Source organism: Typopeltis vanoorti, chromosome 3 (assembly GCF_054136105.1).
Source record: "Typopeltis vanoorti isolate ZY-2024b chromosome 3, IOZ_Tvanoo_1.0, whole genome shotgun sequence".
Taxonomy (NCBI): domain Eukaryota; kingdom Metazoa; phylum Arthropoda; class Arachnida; order Uropygi; family Thelyphonidae; genus Typopeltis; species Typopeltis vanoorti.
This window is the reverse complement of record NC_143551.1, coordinates 25,485,407-25,507,313: the sequence shown is the minus strand read 5'-3', so window position 1 is coordinate 25,507,313 and position 21,907 is coordinate 25,485,407.

Here is a 21,907-nt window from a genome sequence, read left to right as displayed (position 1 = left end):
TAACTGGGGAATATTATTCCAATCTTTCAACCAAATAGACAAAAAAATTTCATGAGAAAAGACCCGGTTTGCAGAAGAAAAAATCATCTTTCATTAGGGCAATGCACCTGCCCACAAAGGTGTTTTGGTAATGGGAAAATAAGGGATCTGCACTATGAATTGTTGGAACATCCACCCTATTCTCCAGATTTGGCTCCCTCTGAATTCTATCTCTTCCCAAAACTAAAACTCTTCCTCGCTGGTCAGTGTTTTTCCTCTAATCAAGAGGTAATTGCAGCTGTAGATGGGTATTTTGCTGATCTTACTGAGAACCACTACAGAGACAGGATAATGGCATTGTAGCATCACTGGAATAAATGTATTGATTATATTGATAAATAAAATTATTTTTATTTATCAATATAATCTCCCTTAAGAGATTATATTGATAAATAAAAATAATTTTGGAATTATAAATTTGTTTTTTTATTGTTAGGCTGAGAGCTTTTCAGACCACCCTCGTACAAAAGATAAATATCAGGAAGTTGGAGAAATATTTTGAAAGCTATTGAAAAAATGGAAGATGGAGTAATGTAGAAGGAGTCAGAGTTGATAAAAGTGATATAAAAACTAAAGATATTAGATATCTGGATATTTACTTTGAAAGACTGTTAAATGAAATGTCAGTGACAGAACAGTGGTAGAAAATATTCACAAGGAATGCTGGAATAGATAATATTCAACCAAAGTGCCCAAATATAGTTTTAAAAAAAAAAAAGAAGTTTAACAATGGCTGCACTGAATAATTCGGGAGTCAAGAGAGAAGACTGAATTTGGGATAATTAAAATTGAATTCTCAGAATATTCTATAAATAGGAAATAAAAGTAAATGTGAGAGTTACACAGGAATGTCCTCACTCACAGTGTTCTAGATAAGATTTATATCTGAGAAGAAGCTAAAAAAAGGCTGAAATAGAAATTTGGAGAAGAAACTGGTCTCAGAGTAAACAGGGATTAGAAGATTTCATTTTAAGACAAATAGCTGAAAAATCATGGGAATATAATAAGGATTTGTATTTGTTTTGTAGATGCGCACTTTTATGATGTAAAGTGGATATTACATTGAGCAATACACAGTCTATACTGGAGCTGTAAGTCAGCAATTAAAATTGAAAGAGGTACAAATTATGGTTTGATGTTAAAGCAGGTGTAAACAAGAGCTTTACACTTGATTGCACACAATCTCTACTGTTGCAGTGGTTCCTGAACTTTTTTCACTTGCATACCCCTTGGCAGCCCATTTCAATAAATAAATTGTATCCTCTATATTAGCAGAAGGTCTGTACTTAATACAGTTGCTATTATTTCAAATTATATATTGCAACTGTAAATAAACAATACAAACTTTAATTATATTATTTCAAAACTTTAATATGTTTTGAAATAATATTTATAAAATACAACAAATATTTTATACACAAATATTCAGTGCGATCCTTGAGCATGTTTTGAGACAAACAGTTTTTTGAAATAAGGTCAACTGATGTAATATACAATCCTAAATCTGGAACTGCATTCAACTTACTATGATATTTATTTTTTATAAAGGTATAAGAGAAAGCGATCTCCACCAGCTTTATATTTGTAAATGGCAACAGAAACTTGTCAGAAAGCTGTTCATATTCTCTGCTGATGTCTGCCCAAATGTTAATAAGGGTTTTTCTTTGAATTCAGCTTTTTAAAGTAGTATCAGTCAAAAGTTCAATCAACTTCTCTTTTTCCTTGATTGATAATCTGGCAGCTTGGAAGTAATCTTCTTCAAAGGGATTTGCAATCCAGTTGTTCTCTTCACTAGGCTTTGAGAAGTACTTCTCAAAAGATGATTTTAGCCCTTTCAAGTCTTCAGTTATTTTCTCACTCATTTCCTGGGAGCTGTAGCTTGTTCCTAGATAGGAAATTGTATAAAGTTCACAAATACCTAAGGTGTTTGTGAACTTTACACATGACCTCCAAAAATCTAATTTTTTTAATCATGGATTCAATTTTGTCTGAAACTTTGAAGATCATTATCGAACTATTCTGAAACGCCAAATTTAAATTGTTTATTTGTAGAAAAATATCTGATAAGTACAAGAGCCTGAAACCAATCACAGTTGTGTAACTTAAAAGTAAGTTGGAAAGGATGGTCTTCAAAAAAAAATAAATCTTGGATTTCATGTCTTAGCTTGAACAGCCTGGGTAAGGAATTTACAGCAAGAAAGCCCCTTTCTACTGGATAAAGGAGCAGATCAGAGTGAAGACTCATCATCTCTTCACATAGTGCTTTGAAAATCCTCAAGTTTATGGATTTTGACTTTATAAAATTAAGAAGTTTAACAGATTCATCAAGAACGACTTGTAATTTATCAAAGAGGTGCTTAGATGCTACGTTTGCCTGTGGATGCAGCAGTAACTCCAGGTTATAATGGGCTACCTTCATGACACAGTGTTAAGACCAGAGTGAACACCCGACATAGACTTTCTCCCATCAGTGCATAGCCCACAAAAATTAGGCCAATTAATGTCATTTTCTTTGAAATAACAATCAATAGCATTAAATATACTGTCACTTCTTGTATGCTCTGACATAGGATGACAAAGTAAAAGGTTTTCTTCAACTTTATTGCCTTTCAAATACCTCACAATAAAAACCAAAACAAGCAAGTGAAATAAGCAACATCTGTGCTTTCATCAACTTGAAGAGAAAAGAATTTACTATTTTTAATTCTACCTATTACTGTCCCCCCAATATCATCAGACATATCCTCATTCTTTGAGATATTGTATTGTTGAAAAGAGAGATAGTGTTCATTTTCCACACACATTCTTCTCCAAATATACACAGAATAACATCTTTTACACAACGAGAAATCAAATTCTCAGCCATGGTATGATTCTTACCACATCTACAATGCAGTAACTAATACAATAGGAGACTTCAAGCACATTTTCGTTATCTTTGTTAGTTGACAACAACACCAACGATGTCATATTCCGATGTTTCATTAAGCGGTGAAAAAACTGCAGTCCTTGTTTGTATAATTGGCATGTTGTGTTTGTAAATGCTACAAGAGTAAACAAGGTTTCATGCTACCATTGGATAATACTTCCCTAAACACTATACAAAAATCCATATTTCATGTATTCATCAGAGCATGTTCTCTTTTTACCTGTTCAAAGAACTGAACACTGTTCCTTCTCACTGCACTAGAGTGTTAGATGTGTTCCTGATGTATTCCATATTGGTACAGTAAAAAAAGGTGAATATTGGTACAGTAAATTTTTCAAACTTAAAATGATGACAAAGAGAAGAGACGTAGAGAAGACCAGGAAAATCTAACTCATTGAACACTGTTCAGAGGACTGAATGAGGTGTCTGCTTATATATATAACAAAATAACAAAGCAAGGGAAAAGAGCTTCCATGAGGTTAAATAACGAAGGAAACCAACTCCTTCGTTATTTAACCTCATGGAAGCTCATGGAAAATAATGTTCAATTAATTTCACAACTTTTGATTTGTATCTTGTCTTATACTGTTGACATATGTGCCTTTTTCCACCATTATAATTTTTTTTTTTTTTTTTTTCCATACCCCTAAATGTCCTGGTTCATACCCCTGGGGACAATGAATACCCCAGGTTGGGAATGCATGTAACAAATTTAATATGAAAAATCAGTAATAGGGGTGCTTAAGGGTCACAGCTATATAACTGAGAGGAGACCTCCACATAGCCTTTAAAGGAATGCAGAGAACTGACCAGGGCTTCTGAACTAATGTCCAATCCTCACCTTCTCTTGGTGCACCCTGTTAGGTATCTACTTGGATACTGAACAAAGGAAGATGGGCTGCCAATTTGGGATTATTAGCTGACCAAACTGTATTCTTATTGGCTTAAACCAATATACAAAATGAGGCTACAACATGACAAAATTTCATGCGGGCTAGGGCATCACCAGGATAAACAAGGCACCCATTGTTTACGCCAGGGAACCAGGGCGAACAGCGAAAAGTCAGCTACTGGAACAAATCTGAAAACACACCCCAACTCAGCATCACCAGAGTTAAAGATTGGGACTATCAACATAAGAAGCCTGAATGGCAAAGAAATGGAGCTAGCTGAAGAATTAGATAAGTACCAGATCGACATAATAGGGGTGACTGAAACTAAAAAGACAAAAACTAGTGAGATCTTTCTAAGTAATAAATACAAAATGTTATATTCAGGAAATGACAATCAAGGATAAGAAGGAGTAGCCATAGTATTCAACACAAAATACGAGGCTAATCTTCTTGATTGGCTGGCAGTCTCAAGTAGAGTGATGTAGGCAAATATCAGAATGGGGAATTGGACAATTAGCCTTATTTGTGCCAATGGTCCCACAGAAGGTTCTACTAAGTAGAGGAATTAGAAGTAAAGTAATTTTTTGATGCTTTAGAAAAAGCAACTGATAAAATGAAAAAGGAAAATTTCGTGCTTGTTGGGGATCTAAATAGCAGAGTAGGAAATGATTGTCAGACATACAAAAATATTTTGGGAAAATTTAGAGAAAACAGCAAAGCTAATAATAATGGCAAATACCTGTTGCATTTCTAGTCAGGACATGGAGTGTTTATTACTAACACAATGTTCCAACATAAAAATGTGCACAAATTCACATGGAGAAAAACCTAGGAATAAGAAAAGTCTCATTGACTATGTTATTGTTGATAGTGATGTTTTCTCCCTGGTGCAGGACACCAGAGTGTACAGAGGATTTAAATTGGAAGTGATCACTATTTAGTCTTGAGCAGCATAAAACTGAATTTCATATGGAAAAGAATAACATGTAAGAAAGTTTTAAAGCATTAATAAAAGTTGAGCAGCTCTCAGATTTAAACTGTAGACTAAAATACACAAAGCTTATTGAAGAAAAAATGAAAGAGTTTGAGAATAGAAACAAAAACTTGGAGACTCAGTGGCAATCCTTGAAGAAAACCCTGATTGATTCACCCAGAAAGACAAGTGGTGAGGTTGTCTGCAAGGATAGAAAAATCAGAACTTCATGGTGGACACAGGAAGTTAATGAGGCAGTGAAGGAAAAGAAGAAAGCATATCAAATGTTCCTAGCAAATAAGTCACCTTGAGCTCTTAGAGAATACAGAGAGAAATGTAAGAAAGCTAAACACTGTGTAAAACTAGCTAAACAAGTCATGGGAGGATTTTAGCAAAAACATAGAAAAAAATATCAAGAAGGTGGTAAAATATTCTGGAGGTTGTTGAGGAAGCTTAGAAATGGTGGAAAGAATAATGTAAAAGGAGTTAAGAGATGATAAAGGTGACAAGAAAACGGCAGAAAAAAGATATCCTTGAAGTATGGAGTAATTACTTCGAAAAATCGCTAAATGAGACAATCAGTGATAGCATGTAAAAAACACTTCACAGGCATATAGTCAGGAATACATATCCATACGGGAAGTAGAAAAAGCAATTAAAGGCTTGAAATGTGGAAATGTAGCAGGAGTAAATGATATTCGACCAGAAATGCTGAAGTATGGTGGTATAAAAGTGTTACAGTGCCTACTCTGCATAGTTGAAAAGGCCTGGACAGAGGGACGAATTCCCGATGAGTGGATTAGAGCTATCATAATACCGATATATAAAAATAAAAATAAAACTGAATATGAGAATTACAGAGGTATTTTCCTACTAAGTTCCTGGCATGATTTATGCAAGTACACTTGAGAAACAGTTGAAGGTTGTAAAAGGAGTTAGAGATGATAAAGGTGACATGAAAACAGGAGAAAAAAGATATCCTTGAAGTATGGAGTAATTATTTCGAAAAATTGCTAAAGGAAACAAGCAGTGATAGCACAGTGGTAAAAAACACTTAACAGACTTTCAGTCAGGAATGCATATCCATACTTGAAGTAGAAAAAGAAAACAAAGGCTTGAAGCAGGAGTAGATGATATTAGACCAGAAATGCTGAAGTATGGTGGTGTAAAAGTCTTACAGTGGCTGCACTGCATAGTTCAGAAAGCCTGAACAGAGGGACGAGTTTCCAATGATTGGAGTAGAGCTCTAATAGTACCCCATGTATAAAAAGGGAAATAAAACTGAATGTGAGAATTACAGAGGTATTTCCCTGCTGAGTGTTCCTGGGAAGATCTATGCAAGTATACATGAGAAACGGTTGAAACGAATTGTGGAAGAAAAGCTTGGTGAAAAACAAGCTGGATTCAGGCCAAATAGAGGCTGTCAGTATCAGATCTTCACTTTACGACAAATAGTTGAGAAAGCATGGGAATATAACAGAGATCTGTATTTAAGTTTTGTCAATTTGGAAAAGGCATAAGACAAGGTGCCAAGAGAGAAGCTATTCAATATGCTACAGTTATGTGGTGTCAATGCTGCATTATATCAAGCAATACTTATTCTTTATTTGAGTTGTACGTCAGCAGTTAGAACTGAAGGAAGTACAGGAAGATGGTTAAATCTGGTGTGAGACAAGGATGTACATTATCCCCTCTGTTATTCATTATCTATATGGATCACATTATGAAGGAAAGTGGTATTAAACATGATAACAGAATTGGAGATGTTAATATCAGCTCTCTGCTTTATGCGGAAGATGTTATACTTCTAAATAAATCCGCTACAAGTTTGCAAGATTCCCTGACTAAATTGAATAACTGTTGTAAGAGATATGGTATGAAAGTCAGCAATAAAAGGACAGAGACAATGAAAATAGGTAGAATCGTTGAAATTGTCAACTGCGTTGTGAATTGAGAACCTGTGGAACAAGTAAAACATTTCAGCTACTTAGGCACGATTTTTATTGAAGATGGTAAATTAAATATGGAAATAGAGAACAGAATCAACAAAGCTGGTATGGTATGTTATGGTATGGTAGGAAGTGAACTTAATAAATTTATATGGAATAAGAGAGGAATTAGCCAAATCAGTAAATTAGCTGTATACAAGATGGTGTTCAAACCAATTTTAACTTATGGATCTGAGAGCTGGGTCAGAAGTAAAACACTTGACCAAAGACTAGAGTCATGAGAAAGATTAGGGGTATGAACAGTTGGCATCAGTGGCAATATCATATTAAAAATGAGGATATTAGGAAAAAACTTGACATTGTCAGCATCCAGAAATGCTTTAGCAAATCTAATCTCAGGTGGTATGGTAACTTAAACAGAATGAGAGAGGAAAGATTAAGAAAAACAAATGTTCTCTGCGAGGTTGGCAGGAAAAAGACCTAGAGGAAGACCAAGATATAGGTAGATCAATACAGTAAAAAGTGCCTGAGATGATAGAAATATAAGATCTGATAATGTTGGAATCTTGACAAGTAACAGACTGATTTGGAAAATAGTGGATAAGAAGTTAGTAATGATATAAATTTTTCATGTAGTATTATCATATCCTGTACACCACTTGAGGGTACATGTCAGGAATTTGATGATGATGATGAAATCAGTAATTAAAAAAAAAACAGTATGGAAATAAGTAGAACATTGAAAACATCTGGTACATCTGAATGGAGAACCTACAAAACAAGTGAAACGTTTCAAGTATTTAGGCACAATTTTAGTGAAAACAAATTTAAATAGAAACAGACAACAGAATAAGCAAAGATGGTATAGTGAGGAGACAACTGAATTTATTTAAGTGAAATAAGAGAGCAATTAATCAAGAGCAAGACAGTATTGAAACCAATTTTTACTTGTGAACCTTAGATTCTGAAAAAAATGAATGGTATAAACAGATGATATCAATAGCAGCATCATATTATACATGAAAATATTAGGAAGAAACCTGACATTATTAGCTTTCAGCAGTATTACATATGAGTAGAGCAAAACTCAAATGGTATGGTCACTTAAACAGAATGAGTGAGGAAGGATTAGTGAAACTGGTGTTGATCCAAGGAAAAGGACGCAGAGAAAGATCATCTAGATGGACTGATACAGTCAGAAATGTCTCAGAAGAATGAAAATAAGGTCTGACAATACTGAGTCCTGACAGATACAAGATTAAACAATGTTGGTGATAAAGGGAAGTCTCCATTAGATTAGTTAAAAGCAGATCATGTAAATTGGGAAGCAATTTAAGTTGAAGAAACAGCAACCGAACTATCTCTCTTCTTCTATATACATATATAAAACAACTACGCATATAAAAAAGGCTGTAAAATGTATAGCTCATCAGGGCCATGCATGAGCAAGCGGTTAAACAGAAAGAAGGAATCTGTTGATAGGCTTCTTGGAGGAAGGCTGTTCCAAATAACAGAGATGGATGTCAGAGCAGAAGACAAATTTCTTCAGTAAATTTAAGCTGATTGTGGATGCTGACCAGCATCTGCCCAAGTTTTCACATAAAAACAGAATAGAGAGGAATGACTGCAGTGAGTGGAGTGAGTCACTGAGAGGTGGTCATCAATGAAATGGACTGTAATTCTTCTGGAGAGTATCATATGTTTTTAAACAGATTATGGTGTCCAACTTCGGATGTGAAAACAGTATTCTATACTGGGGAGATTTGAGAAGATGCTAAGATTGGTGTCCAAACTTCAGATGTGAAAACAGTATTCTAATACTGGACAGATTTGAGAAGATGCTAAGAAAAAGGGTGGAACAGAAACATGGAGAAGACAAGGTGGGTTCAACAAACCATATCAGTGATTAGTTTGTTTGCTTTTTTTGTCAATATTACCCTAACACAGATTACAAAACCTACAGCACATCAGTGCTGTGTGGAAAAAATTTAGAAAAAAAAAGGGGCATGTTGAAAAATTTTTTTTGAAAAGCTGAGGGTTGTAATCCTAGGGAAAATGGCATGAAGAAAACTCACAACGATACAGAAAGATGGATCAGCAGAACTGTGATTATACATGTAAATAATATGCACTCACTCCTTTCAAATTAGCTAAAATAGGTACATATTAAGATCAAGATTTTAAGGTACTTTAAATTAAACAAGTTTACAAGTAAACTTTCAATTTCTGAGCTAAGCAGCCATATTTCAAAAATGTTAAATCTATGATTCCACTTTTTTAGTAAGCAGAAATAACACATTAAACTATTTGATACTTCAAATTATTCCACAAATTTATGAAGCTGTTTGGTATATCAAAACAAATAATATAGTTTGTTTCCATACACAGAATATATGTGTAATATTTATTTTAAAAATGAATATCTAATCATTTATTTATAATATACGTGCAAACATTTATTGATAAAGAACTTACCAATTCTGTGAACATTAACTCCATTCGACAATACTGTAACAGAATAATTCAAATAAGAAAGCTTTCTTAGCAAATGATATTTTAATTTGATTAAACTTTAGATTCAACAATATATATGTGTAAAATTCGATGTAGCTTGGAATTTTACAAGTGCCTTACATCGACTTTTACAGAGGTCACATCTCAAAAGATTGTAATATAAAAAGAACATTTGTAAAAAGAATATATTTAATCCTATGATAAATTTAACCTGGCCAAGACATTGTAAACAAAGAATGAATAAAGTCTGGCATGAACCTAGTTATTGTTTAACTAAGTGCTTTTGAAACCATTGTTTACAAGCTCTGTGTATGCCCACCGTCAAGGTCATTCTTAAAAGGGACAGTGCAATTCACAAATAGTTCTGGTGTCTGTCTAATTGGATTTGTGTAGTATACCAGAAGAAGAAAGAATGGGTCGGTCGAAACAGAAGATCAAAGAATCGCGCCATATTCTTCAGGGGTTTCAACACTTCACGCAAGGCCCCGGAGATGGTGAAATAAAAAGGCATTGAAGATCGACAGAAAATCATCAACAGTTAGAGGCAGAACTATCGGGAGTAGGATCCAGAGGACAAGGACGTTACAGCATACCATGCCAAAGGAGAAGCCGATTGGAATGACAAGAGAACAGCCAATTTCGGTCGAATGTCTTTTGTTTCAGGAGGTCAACCGAAGCCAATAGCCACAGAGCGAACTTCAAGCGCCAGAGAACTTGCCCGTATGCTGAAACCTCTTGCCTGAACTATTCGAGTGCTAGAGATTTGCAGTCCAAAGTCCGCTACTATCCCAATGAGACGCCCCTGAAGCAAGACTCTCCAGAAGGAAGTCTAAAGCCCATGATGAAAGGAAAAGCATAGGGACTTTAGATAGACCTTGGATGAGTGTGCGACACAGAGCCTCTGTAAGTTTGTTCCATCTTTTGTTATACATTCCCTTTTGTAATCTAGGAGATACATTATAGATGGACTGATAAGAATTAAGTTAATAATAATAAGATGTGTCTATAAGAGAGTCATGTCATTTGGCATGTTAGTAATTGGTGAAAAATTTGTGAAATAACTTGACATAGTTAGCTAACCTCTTTGTGAGTGGATTAGAATTTCAAATAGTTGATTTTGTAAGCAGAGAATAAATAAGTAATTGTGCTATAAAATTATTTAGTATCAAAGTGAAAAAGTTTCTCTTTAAGCTAAAAGTTTGACTGATAGGTATAGACGGCACCCTCCCTATCGTTTGATTGATGTACCTTTTATACTAGTGTAAATAAATGTGTTTTGTTTATATGATCTTTCAAATTACAATGCACTGTTCCTAAATAAATGCAAACCTAAGAGCGGAAACCAAGTAAGATAGCAGAAGAGTGTAGTTAAGTGTAATTAGACCACGACTGTTTGTGTTAAATTTTATTGAAGGGATTTGTGTTAGAGAGAGAGAGAGAAAAATCAACCGGCTGTTGTACTGGGTATTATGCCAAGTGAAGAATACATGTGGCACAGTCTAAACAAACAAATTTTCTAGTATTCTCAGGTATACGACAAGTAGTGTGAAAGATGGATAAACCTAGTACAATAGTAATATAGAATAAGAAAGGAACATATAAGTGTATAATATAATAAGACAATGGTATTACAAATAGAGGCAAATAATAGCCTCATTACAATAATGGCAGCAACCAATCAATATTACAAACACACAAATCAACCTATCATTACATGATTCATTATCACTAAACAGAAATCAAAAATTAATTAGCTGATTTATCGATTAATTATCCAATTAATTAATCAAGTTAAATCTAAAATTTATAACAGTACATCTGAATACTTGAGTATATATATAATTATTGCCATGTTGTACAATCATTTTTTTTTTTATTTTGATACTAATTATATATATATATATATATATAAATATGAATGGGTTTGAGAACAGGAATCAAACCTTGGAGATTCAGTTCCAAGCCCTGACTGATTCAGCCAGAGACGCATGTGGTGAGGTTGTCTATAAGGATAGAAAAATCAGAACTCCATGGTGGACACAGGAAGTTAAAGAGGCAGTAAAAGAAAAGAAGAAAGCATATAAAAAGATTCCTGGCAAATAAGTCAGCTTGTGCTCTTAGAGAATACAGAGACAAATGTAAGAAAGCTAAACACTGTGTAAAAATAGCTAAGCAAAAGTCATGGGAGGACTTTGGTAAGAACATACAAAATAAATATCAAGAAGGTGGGAAGATATTCTGGAGGTTGTTGAAGAAGCTCAGAAATGGAAGAAAGAGTGCTGTAAAAGAAATCAGAGTGATAAAGGTGACATGAAAACGGGAGAAAAAGATATCCTTGAAGTATGGAGTAATTAGTTCGAAAAATTGTTAAATGAAATAAGCAGTGATGACAGCACAGTGGTAAAAAAACACTGACCATGCAATCACGAATACATATCCATACTTAAAGTAGAAAAAGCCATCAAAAGCCTGAAATGTAGAAGGGCAGCTGGAGTAGATGATATTCGACCAGAAATGCTCAAGTATGGAGGAATAAAAGCCTTACAGTGGCTGCACTGCATAGTTCAAAAGGCCTGAACAGAGGGACAAATTCCAGATGAATGGAGTAGAGCTCTCATGCTACCCATATATAAAAAGGGAAATAAAACTGAATGTGAGAATTACAGAGGTATTTCTCTATTGAGTGTTCCTGGTAAGATATATACAAGTATACTTGAGAAGGATTGTAGAAGAGAAGCTTGGTGAAGAGCAAGCTGGATTCAGGCCAACTAGAGGCTGACAGGATCAGATTTTCACTTTATAACAGATGGTTGAGAAATCATGGGAATAAAACAGAGATCTGTATTTAAGTTTTTTATATCTGGAAAAGGTATATGACAAGGTGCAAAGAGAGAAGCTATTCCATATGCTACAGTTATATGGTCAATGGGGCATTATATCAAGCAATACTTAGTCTTTATTTGAGTTGTAAGTCAGCAGTTAGAACTGAAGGAAGTACAGGTTAAATGTTAAATCTGGTGTGAGACAAGGATGTACATTATCCCCTCTGTTATTCATTATCTATATGGATCACATTATGAAGGAAAGTGGTATTAAACCTGCTATCAAAATTGGAGATGTTAATCTCAGCTCTTTGCTTTATGCAGATGATAATATTTCTAAATAAATCTGCTACAAGTCTGCAAGATTCCCTGACTAAAGTGAATAATTATTGTAATAAATATGGTATGAAGGCGAGCATTGACAAGACAAAGACAATGAAAATAGGCAGCAACATTGAAAATATCAACTGCATTGTGAATGGAGAACCTATAGAACAAGTAAAACATTTCAGCTACTTAGGCATGATTTTTAGGCGAAGATGGTAAATTAAATATGGAAATAGACAACAGAATCAACAAAGCTGGTATGGCATGGTATGATAAGAAGTGAACTAAATAAATTTATATGGAATAAGAGAAGAATTAGCCAAATCAGTAAATTAGCTGTATACAAGACAGTGTTCAAACCAATTTTAAATTATGGATCTAATAGCTGGTTCAGAAGGTTCTGATAGCTGGTTGAGTCCTGAGAAAGATTAGGGGTATGAACAGATGGCATCAGTGGCAATATCATATTAAAAATGAGGATATAAGGAAAAAACTTGACATTGTCAGCATCCATAAATGCGTTAGCAGAACTAATCTCAGGTGGTATGGTCAACGGAATGAGAGGGGAAAGATTAACAAAATAAGTGTTCTCTGCCAGGTTGGCAAGAAAAAGACCCAGAGGAAGACCAAGATATAGATGGATTGACAGTAAAAAGTGCCTTAGAAGATAGAAATATAAGATCTGATAATGTTGGAGTCTTGATAGGTAACAGACTGATTTGGAGGAAAATTGTAGATAGGAAGTAATGATGTAATTTTTCATGTTGTACTATCATATCCTGTACACCCCTTGAGAGTATATATCAGGAATTTAATGATGATGATGATGATATAATTATTGCCTCTTGGGTGGTGAAGTGAATAGCTTTTTCACTTTGCTATGTACTGCTGACATTTTTCTCACTTCCCATTCAAATTTATATGGAACAAGTTAAAAATTGTCCAAAACACTAAGTTGGCAGCTACAATACAACATTCAAACTAATTATAAATTGAGATTCGAATTAGAAATTAAACAAATTATCAAAGATTGGACACTATTTTCTGAGAGTTCTGAGGAAATTAGATAAGAGAACAAATGGCATTAGTAGTAGAATTACATTACAATGATATCAGAAAACAATTTTCATTATTAATTCTGAAACAGTACAGTTGCTTAAATGGGATGGGAAATAAAAGATCACTATAAACAGAATTAAAAGCAAAAATGGAGGAAAAAACTAAGTTTTCATGTGGATCTTTCATGTGGCACATATCCATAGATGGGTGATATAGGCAAGATCTGCTGTGGGTGTTAATTAGTGAAATCCACAATGGTGGTCAATTAATATTCATGTGAAGGTCATCGAGGGGATACATAGTTTTTTGTGCCACAAAAACGAGGCTTTTGCTTTTGCCTCTTACTTGTTCCAGTCGTTCCCAGAGAAAGGAAGTTCTAGTGAGGTCGAGGTGAGATGAATGAGAGTGGCGATGCGGCCAAGTAGAATGCCAATGTGTGTATGGGCCTCAGCATACCAGAAGGTCTGCATAGGCCGAGAAGGAAATGTGGAACCTCATGGACCAACATTGGCAGCAGTGCTTCGTGAACATCGTAGGCAATGAATCGTGATCATATTCACACATCTACCTTCCAGAAGCTTAAGAATGGGTGCTTAAGGGTCAAAGCTGTATAACTGAGAGGAGATCTCCACATAGCCTTTAAAGGAATGTGGAGAACTGACCAGGGCTTCTGACCTAATGTCGAATCCTCACCTTCTCATGGTGCACCCTGTTGGGTATCTACTTTGATACTGAACGAACGAGGATGGGCTGGCAATTTGGGATTTAGCCGACCAAATTGTATTTGTATTGGTTAAACCAATAGAGTGGCGATGCGGCCAAGTAGAATGCCAACGTGTGTATGAGCCTCGGCATAGTAGAAGGTCTGCGTAGGCCGAGAAGTAAATGTGGAACCTCATGGACAAACATTGGCAGCAGTGCTTCGTGAACATCGTAGGCAATGAATCATGATCGTATTCACACATCTACCTTCCAGAAGCAGAAGGGGTGCTTAAGGGTCAAAGCTGTATAACTGAGAGGAGACCTCCACATAGCCTTTAAAGGAATGCAGAGAACCGACCAGGGCTTCTGACCTAATGTCCAATCCTCACCTTCTCGTAGTGCACCCTGTTGGGTATCTACTTTGATACTGAACGAAAGAGGATGGGCTGGCAATTTGGGATTCAGCCGATCAAATTGTATTTGTATTGGTTAAACCAAAATAAAAATGATGGTACAACATGACAAAATTTCATGCCGGCTGGGGCGTCGCCTGGTTAAACAAGGCCCCCGTTGTTTTCGGCATGGAACCAGGGCGAACAGCAAAAAGTCAGCTACTGGAACAAATCTGAAAACAAACCCCAACTCAACATCAACAGAGTTAAAGATCGGTACTATCAACATAAGAAGCCTGAATGGCAAAGAAAGGGAGCTAGCTGAGGAATTAGATAAGTACCAGATCGACATAATAGGGGTGACTGAAACAAAAAAGACCAAAACTGGTGAAATCTTTCTGAGCAACAAATACAAAATGTTATATTTAGGCAATGACAATCAAGGAAAAGAAGGAGTAGCCATAGTATTCAACACAAAATACGAGGCTAATCTTCTTGAATGGCAGTCAGTCTCAAGTAGAGTAATGTGGACAAATATGAGAATGGAGAACTGGACAATGAGACTTATTTGTGCCTATGGCCCCACAGATGGTTCTACTAAGGTAGAAGTGGAGGAATTTTTTGATGCTTTAGAAAAAGCAACTGACACAATGAAAAAGGAAAAGTTGGTCCTTGTTGGGGATCTAAATAGCAGAGTAGCAAATGATTGTGAGACATACAAAAATATTTTGGGAAAACTTGGAGAAAAGAGCAAAGCTAATACTAATGGCAAATATCTGTTGGATTTCTTCTCAGGACATGGACTGGTTATTACTAACACCATGTTCCAACATAAAAATGTGCACAAATTCACATGGAGAGAAGAGGCTAGGAAAAAGAAAAGTCTCATTGACTATGTTATTGTTGATAGTGATGTTTTCTCCCTGGGGCAGGACACCAGAGTGTACAGAGGATTTGAAATTGGAAGTGATCACTATTTAGTTTTGAGCAGGATAAAATTGAATTTTCTACTGAAAAGAATAACATGTAAGAAAGTTTTAAAGCGAATAAAAGTTGAGCAGCTCTCAGATGTGAACTGTAGACTAAAATACAGAAAGATTATTGAAAAGAAAATGAAAGAGTTTGAGAACAGGAATCAAACCTTGGAGATTCAGTGGCAAATTCTGAAGAAAACATTGATTGATCCTGCCAGAGAGACATGTGGTGAGGTTGTGTGCAAGGATAAAAAAATCAGAACACCCTGGTGGACACAGGAAGTTAAAGAGGCTGTGAAGGAAAACAAGAAAGCATATCAAAAGTTCCTGGCAAATAAGTCAGCTTTTACTCTTACAGAATACAGAGACAAATGTAAGAAAGCTAAACAGTGTGTAAAACTAGCTAAACAAAAGTCATGGGAGGACTTTGGCAAGAATATAGAAAATAAATATCAAGAAGGTGACAAAATATTCTGGAGGTTGTTGAAGAAGCTTAGGAATGGAGGAAAGAGTGCTGTAAAAGGAGTTAGAGATGATAAAGGTGACATGAAAACAGGAGAACAAAATATCCTTGAAGTATGGAGTAAATACTTCGAAAAACTGCTAAATGAAACAAGCAGTGATGACAGCATAGTAGTAAATAACACTGATCAGGCATGCACTCAGGAATACATATCCATACTTGAAGTAGAGAATGCCATCAAAGGCTTGAAATGTGGAAAGGCAGCAGGAGTAGATGATATTCGACCAGAAATGTTGAAGTATGGTGGTGTAAAAGTCTTACAGTGGCTGCACTGCATAGTTTAGAAGGCCTGGACAGAGGGAAGAATTCCCGACGATTGGAGTAGAGCTCTAATGGTACCCATATATAAAAAGGGAAATAAAACTGAATGTGAGAATTACAGAGGTATTTCCCTACTGAGTGTTCCTGGCAAGATCTATGCAAGTACACTTGAGAAACGGTTGAGAAGAATTGTGGAAGAAAAGCTTGGTGAAGAACAAGCTGGATTCAGGCCAAATAGAGGCTATCAGGATCAGATCTTCACTTTACGACAAATAGTCGAGAAAGCATGGGAATGTAACAAAGATCTGTATTTAAGTTTTGTCGATTTGGAAAAGGCATATGATATGGTGCCAAGAGAGAAGCTATTCAATACGCTGCAGTTGTATGGTGTCAATGGGGCATTATATCAAGCAATACTTAGTCTTTACTTGAGTTGTAAGTCAGCAGTTAGAATTGAAGGAAGTACAGTAAGATGGTTTAATGTTAAATCTGGTGTGAGACAAGGATGTGCATTATCCCCTCTGTTATTCATTATCTATATGGATCACATTATGAAGGAAAGTGGTATTAAACCTGATATCAAAATTGGAGATGTTAATGTCAGCTCTTTGCTTTATGCGGATGATGTTATACTTCTAAATAAATCCGCTACAAGTCTGCAAGATTCTCTGACTAAATTGAATAGCTGTTGTAATAGATATGGTATGAAGGTCAGCAATAAAAAGACAAAGACAATGAAAATAGGCAGAATCATTGAAAATGTCAACTGTGTTGTGAATGGAGAACCTGTGGAACAAGTAAAACATTTCAGCTACTTAGGCACAATTTTTACTGAAGATGGTAAATTAAATATAGAAATAGACAACAGAATCAGCAAAGCTGATATGGTAGGAAGTCAATTGAATAAATTCATATGGAATAAGAGAGAAATTAGTCAGAACACTAAATTAGCTGTATACAAGACAGTGTTCAAACCAGTTTTAACTTATGGATCTGAGAGTTGGGTCAGAAGTAAAACACTTGACCAAAGACTAGAGACCGCAGATATGAGAGTCCTGAGAAAGATTAGAGGCGTGAACAGATGGCATCAATGGCAATATCATATTAAAAATGAGGATATTAGGAAAGAACTTGACATTGTCAGCATCCAGGAATGCGTTAGCAGAGCTAATCTCAGGTGGTATGGTCATTTAAATAGAATGGGAGAGGAAAGATTTACAAAACAAGTGTTCTCTGCCAGGTTGGCAGGAAAACGACCCAGAGGAAGACCAAGATATAGGTGGATTGATACGGTACAAAGTGCCTTAGACGATAGAAATATAAGATCTGTTAATGTTGGAGTCTTGACAAGTAACAGACTGATTTGGGGGAAAATTGTAGATAGGAAGTTAGTAATGATGTAAATTTTTCATGTAGTACTATCATATCCTGTACACCCCTTGAGGGTACATGACAGGAATTTGATGATGATGATGATGATGACCTTCCAGAAGCAAGAACCTAAGGAACATATCAGCCAGGTAACCTCGTCAAAAAGGGACCAGATGAAGAAAATGCGAGCCGTATAATTCCAACTGATGATCGCAAGTATAAGCCAGTGAGATCCCGACACCTAGGTAAAGTAAGAACTTTTCAATTTTTCTGTGCAAAGAAAGTTAGATTGTGATGGTAAAAGGGACTAATTAGAATTGTGATTTATGAAGTGTTGTAGGACTTCAGGGGTTTAACCATGAATAGGGAATGATTAATCTGAGTCAGAAAACTTGGAAAAGTGCAGTGTGAAAATATTTTTGTTTGTCATTGTAGGGTAGTTCTTGAACAAATAATTGTGTGAAAATAATCTAGGAGTGTTAAGTAATTAGAAGGACATCCCATTTTAATAGTTATTGATAATATTTCATGTTGTAAGGGAACTAGAATATCCATGTTACGTCGAGTTATCTTATTTACCTTTTATACCAACTTTAGATAAGTTAGTGTATATAAAAATAATTGTGACTTGCTTTATTAGTAATGAATAAATTTTTTTTCTTGTCAACTAAATAACTCGCCTGGTCACTAATCTCAATGCACCACTCATAAAGAGAACCTATGCATAAATATATTCGGGATAGTCACGACTGCAGTGCAAAATAAGAATATATTAGTAAGGTATATTCTGTTAATTGGACAACATTTTTTTTTACTTATTTATTAAGCTCAAAGAACAATAAGGAAATAAAACCCGACAAGTTTCGTAAGTCGTCTGACTTCTTCAGGGGTAAAAGGTAACTGAAAGTTAAAACAACAAAAAAGAGAAATTAATAGTTCATACTATACAGTTGTAGCCATCTGACTGTTTATAAAATTAGAAAATCAGAATGCAGATTCAAAACAGTGCTAAGTTTAAAAAAAATTGCTAAGTTTATTTTAACTTTCGGTTACCATTTACCCCGAAGATGTCAGGCAAACGACTTACGAAACTTGTCGCGTTTTATTTCTTTATTGTAAAATAAAGAAATAACACGCGACATAAAAAAAAATGTGGTCCAATTACCGGAATATGCCTTATGAAACCACAGGAACCTCCACTTACAATATATTAGATTGTGTTTAGAAATAGAGAAGTAAAGTATACAGGATCATGTGCCATACTAGATGTTCGCTCTTAGATAAAGAAATTTCTCTTATGTATAGTTTGGTGGCGAAACGTAAACAAATAAAATTTCCGAAATTTGAAACAGGGTTAGCACTAGCATTTTAACAAAGAAATTGGCTCTGGCCAGAGGCATTTCCTTTGTCAAAATACTAGTGTTAACCCTGTGCACACGTGGGATATACACTAATAGCAGCCAAGGGTTAGAGGTAATAATAAGGGTAGAGTCTGTAAGAATTGTATAGGACAAAATTTTAGAGTTGAAGAAATAATAAGTATAATAAAATTAATACAACATAGGCCTAGATTTTTGGAAAGGATATAGGATCATAGAGGAGTAAACACAAACAAAAAATAAATTCTTACACATTATATAACATAATATATATATATATATATTTACAATTCCACGGCCAGTAGGATTTGGTTCACTCGTTAAATCAATCAGTGAGGTGAATTAAAGTGCGTATGTTTTGAAATTGGGATCAGGCAGTTAAAGAGTATAATTTTGTAAAATCTTGGGAGAAAGGGAATTTTGTAGTGTAAGCTAATATACAAGTATGACTCAACCATCTAGTTCTGGAATAGACGATAGTGAATTCTTCTGGACTAGTAATCCACAGCAAGTGTTCCTGCAATTTTCTGGAGAGGAGACAGACGACGTTTTGGCTTTCTTTGGCTACGTCGAAGAGTTAAGGAAGATGGGCAGGTGGACTGATTTCTAACTCCTCATCTTGCTGCAAAATAAGCTTATAGGAAAGGCTAAAAGCTTCCTATAATCCTCTCCTATTTTGAAGGAAACTTTGGAGTATTCAAAATTTAAGGAAGTGCTATCTCTCATACAAGAAAAAGTAAAATTTCTAGACTTGGTACTGTGTACGCGTGGATTAAATTGGGATTATCTCCCAATTTTCTAGATTAAGAAGTTTAGGGCCCAACTTATGGAAACTACAGAGAAGCACTCAGAAAGATAAAGAAAGCGTAATGGAATTTTATAATTGATTACTAACCAATGTCAATAGTCTGAGCTTCTCGAACAAGGACAAACCTCACCTCGACTGGGTGGTATTCCATCAATTCAGACTAGGAGTAAAGCAAGAATTAAAGGAGACTGCTTTCAAGAAAAGGATAACTAATATCGAGGAATGTTACATCGCCGTGAGAGAGAGAAAGAACAGATGCTCGGAGACATTCGTCCCACATCTGCGGCCGGCTATATCAACATGATTAAGGAGGCAAATAATTCTGTTAGTGATACTAAGGCAGAAAAGGAGCCTAACACTTGTAAGGGAAAAACTAAGGATCAAGGGAATAGTGAGGGGGATAGAATAGGATCAGTAAGCATAAATCAGTTGACTGAAAGTAAAGCTGACATGAATGAGATTCGAACAATGGCCAAGCAAGAAGTAGAGCGGCTGCAACAGCCCTCATGGAATGCCTTGATGCTGTTCTGAGCCAACTGGCAGCAGTGTCCATGAGAACTTCGGAATTATCGTTCTTTCAGACTGAAAGGACGGCCAAAATGATATGCCTAGAAGTTGAAAGACTACAACAACCGATGTTAGACCGTTTAGATGTTGTAATGCAGACACTAGCGGCAGTAACAGCACAAAATTCTGAAGTGTCTCTACAGCAATCGGAAAGAGTCAGTGAAAGACAGGAAAATAGGGAACCACCTCTGTGCTTCAATTGCGACAAGATTGGGTATTTCGCCCGCAATTGCTTTAGCAGTAAGAGATGTCCCAACAGAGGAAATAGTAAGGATTCAAGGTTCAATCAGCCTTCTCATATGTATGCTAACAGAGCATGGAGGAAAGGACAACGAAAGCATGAGCAACACTCAATAATGATAGTTAAGGGTCAGATATGTGGAATGCATTGTGATATGCTGCTAGACACAGATTCCCAGACCTCTGTCATATCGGGAGATTACTTTCAAAAGATAGAATCTCATGTATGGAGAGGAATTTCGTGTTTTAAGAGACCGGTTAGATTATCTGAAATATCAACATCCACGGTTTATGCGAACAAGTCAGTTTGTTTAAAAATATACTTACCTGAATTTAATATTGTTGTGTCCCAATTTATGATTTTTATTCTATCTAATAATTTCCACTTATCTATGTTCTACTATTATCTATGCTCAAGATATCACCAAAAATTTTTTTTACTAATATCTAAGTTATTTCTCCCCTTAGTATCCCTAATATTTGTATTATACTGCACCTTTTTGGACATTTAGTTTAAGATATTATATGCAAAAACAAGGAGAAAGAACTAAAATATGTCAGAAAGTGTAACTATGTTGCAGTTGTGACACTTTATCTCGTTTCTTAACACATTAATTTCCCACGTGATTAGGTTCGTAATTTTTCAAGTGGTGCATTGGACAGCAATTTCACACAACTGTTTTATCATTGGACAAAAGATTTATTAAATTCCTTAACATGGTACAATTCAAATTTTAGTTATTACTCAATTCAATGCTATACTAAATATTTACAAACTAACATTAGCTTATCATAAATAATTAAGCTATGATCCTATAATGGGTATTACGATCATGCCGCCATACACATTCAACACATAACTTCATATGACATGGGCATATAAGATTAATTCACACTATTTAACTATCCAAACTTAAGTAGCTTAACTAAACCATTTACTGCACTAACACATAACTATGACATTTAAACTTTCTTATACGATATAATAGACATGCAAAATTCTCAGGACACTTAATTACTCATATAACATTAACACTAGCCAGCTTACTTTCAATATATTCTGTCAGATACTAAAGTCCTAGTATTGTTTTTTTGGTCACTTCAACAGTTCAGTATTAGAATAATGATAACTAATACAGATGAATCTTAGTTCACACGAGATATAATTTACAGTACCTTTCTTTC